Raw genomic sequence first — 11,350 nt, forward strand, 5'->3', positions numbered from 1 at the left:
GGCAAGGAGTGGGCCAATTCCTGGCAGCCAAAGGATTCTCTTCAAATTGATTAAAAATAAAAATGTGTAATGTGAATAGTTTTGTTTCAGTGTGAATATTTTGTTTCAGCATACACAGGTGAAACTCAAAAATATGAATATCGTGCAAAAGTTCATTCAAGTCAGCAATTCAATTTCAAATGTGAAACTAACGTGATATAATCGTTACATATCACTTAACGTGATATGTCAAGGCTTTATTTGTTTTAATCTTGATGATCGTGGCTTACAGTTTTTGAAAACACCAAATTCCAAATCTCAGAAAATTTGAATATTTGGAAAAGGTCCAATACTATAGGCTCAAAGTGTCACACACTCAGCCAATTAATCCAAAACACCCTGAGTCTTTAGATGGTCTCTCAGTCTGGTTCAGTAGAATTCACAATCATCACAATCAGTCAGGGGGAGGCATGTAAGGCTCGAGGGACGCGATCCAGGGCTTCCACCTCATGAAGGCTGAGAGAATGCCACGTTGTTCAGTAGTTTCAGGTTTCAGCATGGCCCAATAGATGTCTGCATAGGAACCTTGCATTGGCTGGAGGAGATAACTGCCTTGTTTAGAGGGGTTTCTGGAACAGGGCAACTCAGTCCCATCTGGTAGAGTCAATGTGAGTCCATCTGGTCAACACATTATGGATGCCCCCAGTTTTATCAACAAGTCTCTACCTAGGAGATTGACAGACACGGTTGGAGAGTAAATGAACGGATGTATAAGGCTTTGCTTCCCCACGGTGGTTAATAGTGGCTTGGTCAACGGCAGAGTTTTTGATTCCCCAGAGAAACCCATGACGGTGGTCGTTTGGTCTGACAGTGCAGCTGGTCGAGAAGTGTTCATCGTGGAGCATGTTGCGCCAGTATCGACCAGAAATGGCAGCACCTGTTTGTCGACTGAGACGGGTAACATCGGGTCTGCCGTTAAGATTCCACCCACGTCTCTCTGTGGGGTGTATCACTGGGCATGGGATGGGCAGAACTGGCCACCAGAAGCTGACATTTGGCGGACAGGACCATGCCCACCGCCTCCATGCCCAGGGTGCCCTTGAGGTGTGATCTGAGGATATCTTGTGCCTCGTCCCCGTGACCTGTGCAGACATTCACAAGCCCAATGCCCTTCTTGTTCACAGTAGTAACACCGGTCATTGCTCCCTCCTCCCGAGAAATTGACTTGGCTTGCCCCGACCTATGAACCCCCACGCCCCCGATTATAGGGTGCTCCTGATCCTCCTTGGAACATCACCAGAGGCATTTCCTGGTGTGTCAGCTCTTCCCAAGGTGGGGTGGGATCCCTGGAGCCCTGGCTTACCTGGGTGTGCACCGGTGTGGTGGATCCACTTATCTTTACATTTATCTAGAAAATCTCTGGGGTTTTGGTTATTTTCCCACTTAAACGTAGGTACCGCCGCTGCGATGGGCAGGGGGTATTTTGCGCGTATGGCTCCTCCTATTTGGTCACTAAACCTGGTGAATCTCTTATCGTCTCTATGTCACAGCGTCCCTGCCTGATTCTCCATTTCTCTCATGTCAGCGTTAGTCATGCATCTTCCCGCCACTGCTCTGAAGTCACCTAGAGCCAGCATCTGGCCCGCAGTCAAACTGTTCAGTTTCCCTAACCACAATGCTCCTCCCTCTGACACAGGGGGTAGCTTGTCCACTATGGCCTGAACATCTCATAGTCTGAAGGGTCGGCATTTATGTCCTTGTGCTATTGACAGTAATTGCATGGCTAACCCTGGCCCCTTGTGTTGCTTGGATCTCAGAGTTATTGTATGTGTCCCTTTTGCTTGTACAGTCTCTCCTCTTTCCCCTAACTTCTGGTGTATATGCTGTAGCAATTGTCCTGATGCCTCCCACATCTGCTCTAGGCCGTCAGTGCTACCTGTCTCACTATCCTCTGCTTCTTCTTTGGGCTCTCTAGTTTCTCCTCCGAGCCAGGCGTCCTCCTGGCTTTCTGCCCACTGTCCGCTAATTTTTTCTGTGACCTGCTCTGCACACTCATCCTGCCATAAACCTGTCAGGTGCAATCCCACTTGATTATCTCCTCCCTGTGAACCTCTCCTATTCATTCTTTCTGTTTCCCTTCTCACCTTTTGTTCCCTCATCATTTGTTCCTCCATGCTTCTGAGTTGATTTTCTAACATCTCTTGTTCTCCCCCCCCCCCCCCCTCTCTTTTTTTGTGTCTGATATTGCAGCGGCAGCTGATATTACCATTAGAACTTGTGCCAGCAGCGGCTTCCAGATGGGTGGTCCCCACCCGTCATCATCTATCTCCCCGTCGAATTCACCGTCCATCCTAATTAATCTCTCAGCCGGTCAGTGGGTATGACACTTTCGTTCCGAGTAAAATACCCTTCTTCTACCTGCTCAGTGTAGCCAACCAGTTTGTATGACACTTACGTTCAGAGCAACTGGTCCTTGACCTCTACTGACACTGTTTATGTTATCACCGTTAGGTTTCCACAGTAGTCAGTTTCAGGCTGACACTACACCTTACAGATATCAGGACACTGAGAGCCTTCCCGCCTCTGTGTGTGTGTGCGGATACTTACAACACGGCGTCTTCTTCCCTTTATCCAATTCTGTCTGGTTTTTCTGTAATAACAGATAACTGAACAATGACCTTTAATATAGGAGATCTCGCCTCCTTGTACCAAAGTCTTTCAAAAACCAAACTAGTGTCCCTGACACTTCCAGATCCTCGTCAGAATCTGGTGGGACGCGTCACGGTCAAGATATTTACTGAGTGGCTGCTTTTGACTCCGGAGAGTTCCTCACGTTTATGCTATTCAAGTACTTAATTCACAGTCAAGTTCTTATGTTATTTTAGAATGCTCAATAGGGCAGTTTTTAGAAAAGGTTTGCTTACCTTTATTTCGTCGCGACTCGAAGTTGACTGATCCTTTTTCCTTGAACCCGGACCTATGCCGGACGAGCCCCCAAATTGTTGCAACCGCACTTGCTATGCTCCTCTCATGGTTGCTCTCCCAAAGTCCAAATTAATGCGAAGACAGGTGAACTGGGTGAGGATAAACACTTCTTTATTCAACGATCGTTGGAGAGCATTACATGCAAGCGCCGTGTGAAAATGCTCTGAACAACAAAGAGAGGTCCCAGTCTTTTGTACCCCAGGATTTCCCTATGTTTTTTTTTTTTTGTTTTGTTAAATTATCCTATTATGGAGTTGTTTTTCTGCTTTCGAACGACAGTGAGTCTTTGCAGCTCTCGGATCCCCCTCCCCTTCTTTCTCGTTCAGAGCAGTTTTCTCAAGGCCATTATTACATAGGTTGTTCTGCTTTGCAGGAGCAGCTCCTCAAGGCCATGATTATGTAAATTGCTCTGCTTTACTGTTACACTACTAGATTATGATTAAAACATATATGAATTCTTACAATTGTTACAGTACCGGATTATGATTCAAACATATGAATTCTCACACTTGTTACAGTACCAGATTATGACTCAAACATATTATGTGAATTCCCCACAGTTCCTTCAGCAGACAAGCTTTATGGAGATGCTGACTTCATTTTCCAATAAGATATGGCACCTGCCCACACTGCCAAAAGTATCAAAACCTGGTTAAATAACCATCAGATAACAGTACTTGATTGGCCAACAAACTCGCCAGACCTGAACTTCATAGAGAGCCGCTATCAAAGCATCCTGGTCTTCCATAACACCTAAGCAGTGCCACAGGCTGATATCATCCATGCCACGCTGCATTGAGGCAGTAATTCATGCAAAAGGGGCCCAAACCAAGTACTAAGTGTCAGGCCGGGACTCAGACGCAGAGGCTTTGCAAGACACAGACTTTATTCTGGGTAGCAATGATCTCAGAACCGAGTGATAAACAAATAGGGCTATGAAACTTTATTACGAGGATGTCACTAGGTTCTATATAAACTAGAAAACAAAAATCGCTGCCGAAGGAGGTAGATAATCCTAGAATAGAAAAACCCAAAAGGGGGAAACAAAAAAAAACACTCCGTAAGGAGGAAAACCCTGACTAATAAAACGAAAGAAAATTCACTCATGCTACTAAGCGGAGGGTCAAAAGGCAGTACTATAAAAGGTTACTGAAACTCAAAATCACTCGAGAGGAAAACACAAAAGCTATGAACATTAATCTATCAAAAGGATCTACAAACAAAAGGTCACACATACAGAGGAAACACAAAGGCTATGGAAAAAGGCTAAACTGAGATATAGAAATTACAACAAAAATTCACTCAATCAAGGACCAAACGCTTAAACAAAGACTCGAGGACTGTGGCATGGACATAATGCTGGTGTGGGACATGAATCAATGACACACTGGCACAAGACAAGGAGAAGACAGACTATTTAAGATGTGGAGGGGAAATGGGGAACAGGTGGAAACATGGTAATCAGGACGACACAGGACACATGAGGAAGGGCAAGTGTTCTGAAAAGAGGAGAGTTAGGACTTTCAAAATAAAACAGGAAATGACAAGACAATAAACCAAGACGAGACAACCTCACCACAGTGTGACACTAAGTACATATGCAAGATTAAACCTTTCAGAGGGCTAATATTTCCCTGTTTAAAATCCCCTTTCTATTAATTTTATGTGATATACAAATTTTTGGAGATTTTCAATTTGAGGTTTTCATAAGTTGTAAGCCATAATCATCAAAATAATATCAAATGAAGGCTTGAAAGATCTTGAGTTACATGTTATGAACATATGTCATACATCAGTTTCACCTTGTAAATCTAATTGCTGGAATAAACTAACCTTTGCACACTATTCAAATTTTTTGAGTTTCACCTGTATTTCAAGTTTCTGTGCTGTATCTAAGGAAATATTTATTTTAAGTTCAAATCAAATCAAATCAGATTTATTTGTATAGCGCCAAATCATAACAAAGTTACATCAAGGCACTTTACATATAGAGCAGGTCTAGACCAAACTCTTTATAAATGTATTTAAAGAGACCCAACAGATCCCCCGATGAGCAAGCACTTGGCAACAGTGGCAAGGAAAAACTTCCTTTAAGAGGTAGAAACCTCAAGCAGAACCAGGCTCAGGGGGGGCGGCCATCTGCCTCGACCGGTTGGGTTGAGAGTGGGAGAGAGAGAGAGAGAGAGAGAGAGAGAGAGAGAGAGAGAGTGAGACAGGCATTGGAGGGGGGGGGGGGTGTAGGCAGGAAAATGTTGCTGCATGGAGTTCATGGAGTTGAGCTGTAGTGCAGAATTCATGAAATATGGGACCAGCAGGTGTTGCAGGAACATGGGATGGCGATGAGTCACCACCTGCAGGATGAGGACAGAGAGAGAGAGGAAAGGAACTGGGAGAGACAGAGACTTTGGCAAAACATGGTTAGTAAATGCAGTATAATTGCTTAGAACTGGGTGAAACTGTGTTTTTAAGAAGGATGATATATATAAAGTTGATATACGATGGAGAACTCAACATACACTTCAATTTTATTATATCACAGCAAACGTATTGCTCGATTTCATGTTCTTGACGGTTTATTGCCTTTTTAAAGTTAGTTACTTTCACAATATTGAAAAACACACGTTGTTGCTTTTGTGGTGGACAAACTGTCGTGTCAAGAAATAAACATAATTAACAAATGATGAACACACTCATGCACACCCAAGTGGTCCCACTGTGCCACACTGTTCTAGCCTCCACTGGAAGATGTCAGACAGGAACACACATGACACAGTTATAGTGTGAATACACTTAGGTCTGCTACTTAACTCTACAAACAGAGAATGCAAACCCTCGGCGCGGGACCATTGCAGAACGGCAGATCCACAAATGATTTTCTCCTATAAATTAAGCTTTGCGCAAATTGAGGCCCTGAAGACACTGAAGTCATAAGTGCCCCCCAGCTGTTGTCAACTGAGAGCCAGCTGATTAGTCTCTACCCAATCACATTCATTCTGGAGAGGACCCTTCAGTGCCAAGTCTAACTGCATAACATTTGTTGCAATAAATGGTTTAAATCAATGACAAGAGTGTTCCTGAATGCTTACCACAGTCAACTATATCAAAACACAACCTGTCAAAGTCCAGATTTTTCACAGCACAATGTGAGGAAATGAGCATGGGCCATACTTCTTTTTTTCACATCCTGCCTTTGTGAGATGAGTGAGGTTTTTTCTGCTGTGGCCTCAATCAAGCCAAAATACAGATCGAAGCTGGACATTGCAAACTTTTTCTTATGAACCAAAGGGGGGCTCAGCAGAGACAGTTTGGTAACCGCTGATCTATCCTGTCAGTGTGGGAAAAGGTACAGTAGCTAGGCCTAGGCTGTGTTTATGGCCATATTAAGGGAATGGGGAAATATATCTCAAATATATATCATATATAAATATATCAAGAATACATATTTTAATGCGAAAGGTTGGGTTTAAACTGATCCAATTCGAGAAATCTGACTGTTTGGAAGGCAAACATTAATATTTTGAACATATTTGGCCATTAAATAGGCCTTCAAAATTGTCAGACTTATTTTATCTAGCTGGGACTTTTAAGGCATCTGAGAAAGTACACCTGAAAGAGGCTTGGCTTGGAGCAAGATTTAGAATTATTTAGAATTATTTTTTATCACAGGCGGACAATGAAGACATCATTGGAAAGGTCTTGACCTAGGGAGTAACATATTTCAGAATGGAACATGTGGGTGTTTCCTTCGCCTCAGGAATGACCTTTGAACCTTGAAATTGGGATGTTTTTGAAGGCTCATAAAGAAGCAACAACATGTGCTACAAATATGGGATCAAGAGTTTTGGAAAGCTCTTGAGCTATACTACGATAACCGAATTAGTGTCAATAGGGGGCGCCACTGATGAGGGCCAAAATCTTTAAAAAAAAAACATGGTTTTACCATTTCATCAATAATAAGAATAGAGTTTGACCTATGATATGTATTCCTCTTCGTCAAAAACTATTAATAAGCCAACAATATTCTTGGTTATGACTACACATAATAGAGAAAACATATTGGAACTACAGTGGCTATTTTTTCCCTAGCAAGTTAGAAGATGGTTTTCATAGTCTTGTGTTTAGTAATAAAACCGTTGTTCATCATTCTCGCAAGTTAGAAGATTGTTTTCATAGTCTCGTGTTTAGTAATGAAACCAATGTTAATCATTCCTTCAGTATATAAACCATGTGAATCAAAGCAAAGTAAGGCATCAGTGAGGCGGTCCGCTTGTAATTAACACGCAAGACGCAGAGAGCTTCGACTGATGTTCTTTTAATTCTCTCCTCTCTTTCCTTTCACCACTGGCCATTGGCACATTCTGTCACTCTGTCATTCTGTTAAGACACCGTGAAAACTATATAAATGGACAAAAAAATACAAATGCCGTGGTATTATATTTCAGAAAATAAAGCATAAATCATATTCACATTTTAACTAAAACAATCATTTTAGTACACTCTAATAATGAATTTTATATGAAATAATCCAATGAACCACTTCTTTCAGCCTCCTCCTACCTCCTTCTGCTTTCCAAGGGCGGTAAGCTTGAATTCTGGCTAGCAGCCTGTTTTCCACACACCTCGCGGTAACACTCTTCACACAAGATATACAAAAACACCAAGCGAACCACAATAAAATAACTTTCCACAAGTTCCAACACAGCATACAAGAAGTAAATAGTTCGTTTGCATGTTTTACCAGCTCTGGAGAAACGCAAGCATATCGTTACCTGAGGTGGGAGCAATAAGTCTGGCTTCGGCAAAACGGGAAGTAGCAAAATACAAGCGGTGCTCTTCAAAATAAAAGCACAAAAATAAAGTGGCAGAACTAAAAAAAACGTGATGTGAACTTGCCGTAAATAAAAAAGCAAAATAACCACAAAAGAGTTTTCTAATCACTACATGCCTGAAGCCTTTAGCAAGTAAGATGAGTAAAAGCATTAGATCATAAATATGGAAGGAAATTACACAAAATATGGCACTTGAGTCTTAAATGTACTGGCTTGACGTTACATTAAAATCCGGAAAAAAATAACAATTTGAAATCAATACGATACGAAATGTGATATACGAGGAATATCCGATTATTAAAATTCATTATTCAGTTGTTGTAAACATTCAGAAATGAAACAAAATCGAACCCCCTCTGTGCGCCGCGACCTATGACTCGTGCTTGTAGACACGAAATTAACTTGAAATACATTAGTTTGAAAAACGTTTTGGGGAGCACGAAAAAAGGGAGAAAATCATGCTGGTGAGAACGAAACAAGAGATTACAAAACGTGACAGTTTCACGATTTCCCGTGAGACTGGTTGTGCTCTGTTATGAGAGCAGCTGATCAACTGTTAATACTGACATTTGTGTTAGACTGCACAACACGCACAGTGAATGATATACACACTCACATAAATACATACAGATATACACAGGCACACATATAGACAGACGGGCACACAAAAACATAGCCAGACCCATACAGAGAGAAACATATATACAGACAGACAGCCCTATACATAGGCACGTACACATATACAGAAACACATATACAGACATACAAATACACACACCAGAGGTTGCGCTAGACTTTTTAATTGTCCGTCGTTTTGACTGTCAGGTAAAAAATAATTCTCTATAATATATTTTTATCTGTCATTTTAATTTTCGTTTTTTAATGATAATAAGGATACAGTCAGTGGCATTTAATTTTCATTTATTCGTTTTTAATGCAAATTCAATTAGAACAAACTAAATGATACACTTATCAAGGCATGAGAGAAAACATTGTTCATGTCAACACCACATTTCCCAGCAGTGACATCGGTGGCCACTAAAAACACCAACTGTGGCAATGCGTAGTAGTAAAACGCAGTTTTACAAAATTAAATTAAAATATGAACAAACTTCGCAAGAAATCAACTGAATTTTACTCAGTGGCCTGAACTCAGTCTCATTCACACCTTGTTCCTGTTGCGCATAGAGTGAAACAGGATGTCCGCTATTGTCAAGTGAGGTTGCTGCAGAGGCGATTGTCATTACATTTTGTACCTTTGCCTCGGACAGACGGCTTCTCATGCCTGTTTTGATATTGTTCTGAAGTAATTGCAACCCGTCAAAATGACAGATGGCCTTCAGATTTGTCCGTCAAATCTTAATGTCAATGATGGCGAATTCTCGGTTAACTCAACCCCTGATACATACACACACACACACACACACACACAAACCAGACTCAAGCACACAACTGACGAACACTATGACTATAGCCATCAGTTTGATACGGGAGCAGCTGATCAACTGTTAGTACTGACATTTGTGTTCGACTGCACAACACACGGAAACTGATACGCAGATGCAGACACAGACACGCATGTGCAGACATACACACACACATAGACGGGCACACAAAAACACAGCCGGACACATACAAAGAGACACAAATATACAGACAGACAGACAGCCCGATACATAAGCACACATATACATACAGAAACGCATATAAAGGCATCCAAATACATACAAACATATAGATACACCCACACACATAAATACATACAGACACACAATGAAACAGACACAATCACACAACTGACGAACACTATGACTGTGGCAATCAGTTTGAATGACTTCTTCTCTGACTCATCCCTGATTTATTTTAGACTGCAGAACACACACACACACACACACACACACACACACACACACACACACACACAAAGTCAGGAAGGCAGGCCAAAACACCACCGAGAATAAAAGGGACAAGGCTCTAACGCGGACCAAAGAGAAAACAGGATTTAAATACACAGTGACTAGACAAAACATAGGCGATCCGCATCAGGGCAGGGAACGCAATCAACAGGGGATAACAAGCAGGACGTAAAGTAACGGGGAACACGACAGAACCAGGACTTCAAAATAAAACAGGAAGTGACACAGACCAAACACTAGACACGAGACAGAACTCAAAACATGACAGAAAAAATTCAAACCCCGACATAGAACCATAACCATGACACATCCAGGCAACAGGCCTCGTGGCACTTCAAAATTTCCCTGTGTGGCACTCTAAAGGGTCTCATTTAATTTAAATTTACTCAATACCAAACAAAGTCATATTTAATAATATTGCATGTAGCCTGTTTCTTCAATTTTAGAGTAGAGAGAGTAGATATGGTGTATCTTTTGTTAAAGTAAAAAAAGTAAAATTCATACAAAACCAAAAGGGCATGCACTGCACATACAAAAAGGAAAGCCAGCTCTCAGCACTGGAAAGGGAAAGAAAAATGAGTGGGGTTGACTAACCCAAGACGAACCAAATCATAAACATACACAGCAAATGACACAAACAAAACAATACAGAAAATATACTTAAACTATACAGAGGTAAATAGAAAAACCAAGAAAAACAAAGAAATCCAACTACATCAAACTACAATAAATGGGCTCAAACCCGCAACTGGGACCCAGGCTTCAGTCGACTGTAAGCAGGATGACACACACACACTCACTCCAGAGTACAGACCCACTAACCATAAAGGCCACAATCGGTGGTAAGTAAAGGCAGCATTGGAGCAGCACAGCACCACACCAAACAGAGCAGACAAGGCTCAAGGTTCTGTTAGCAACTGGGGCTTACAGTCCCTATCACACACTCACACACACACACACACACACACACACACACACACACACACACACACACACACACACACAGGCTGTACAAGTGGAGTCTAGAGGAGGCAGAGTCCATCATGCATACATACTCACTGACCCTTCTGTCTAACCCCAGGCGTCAACAAGGTGTTCACTCAGGGGGATCACTCAGATGGAGTGGGGGGATAAGATCAAAGTCGCACCAGGTATCTAACCAGGTATCTAACATTGCAAAAGAGCCAGCCCAGTAACTGAAATAAAGCTTCAGCAGTTCAGCCATTACATGCTTACCTGCAACCGGTGGGGTAATGTAAACAGGAAACAAGGCAGCTGGAATAGGGTGTGCCCCAAAGCCCAGGGGCAAGAGAGGGCAAGAGAATGGCACTGCCTCTCTTTATAGGGTGCCCCCAGCTATGATTAGGCCAGGGGGAACACCAAAACTGATCCAATTACCCAAACAGGCGAGACCTCTATCCTGCTCCAATAATTACACAAGATTGTATAACAGGAGTCAGTGAGAGACAACTATGTGCTTTGCTGCAAGCTGGCAAACAAAGAATTGAGTTACAATTTACAATGTGACACATTATAGGTTGTCTTTACTAATCTGAAAATGTTCCCACTCAGTGAGCAGCAAACAGTATTACTGAACGAAAGGCCCAGATCAGGTGTTCAAGGTCCAAGGTTCAAGGCTGC

Source organism: Echeneis naucrates, chromosome 16 (assembly GCF_900963305.1).
Source record: "Echeneis naucrates chromosome 16, fEcheNa1.1, whole genome shotgun sequence".
NCBI lineage: Eukaryota > Metazoa > Chordata > Actinopteri > Carangiformes > Echeneidae > Echeneis > Echeneis naucrates.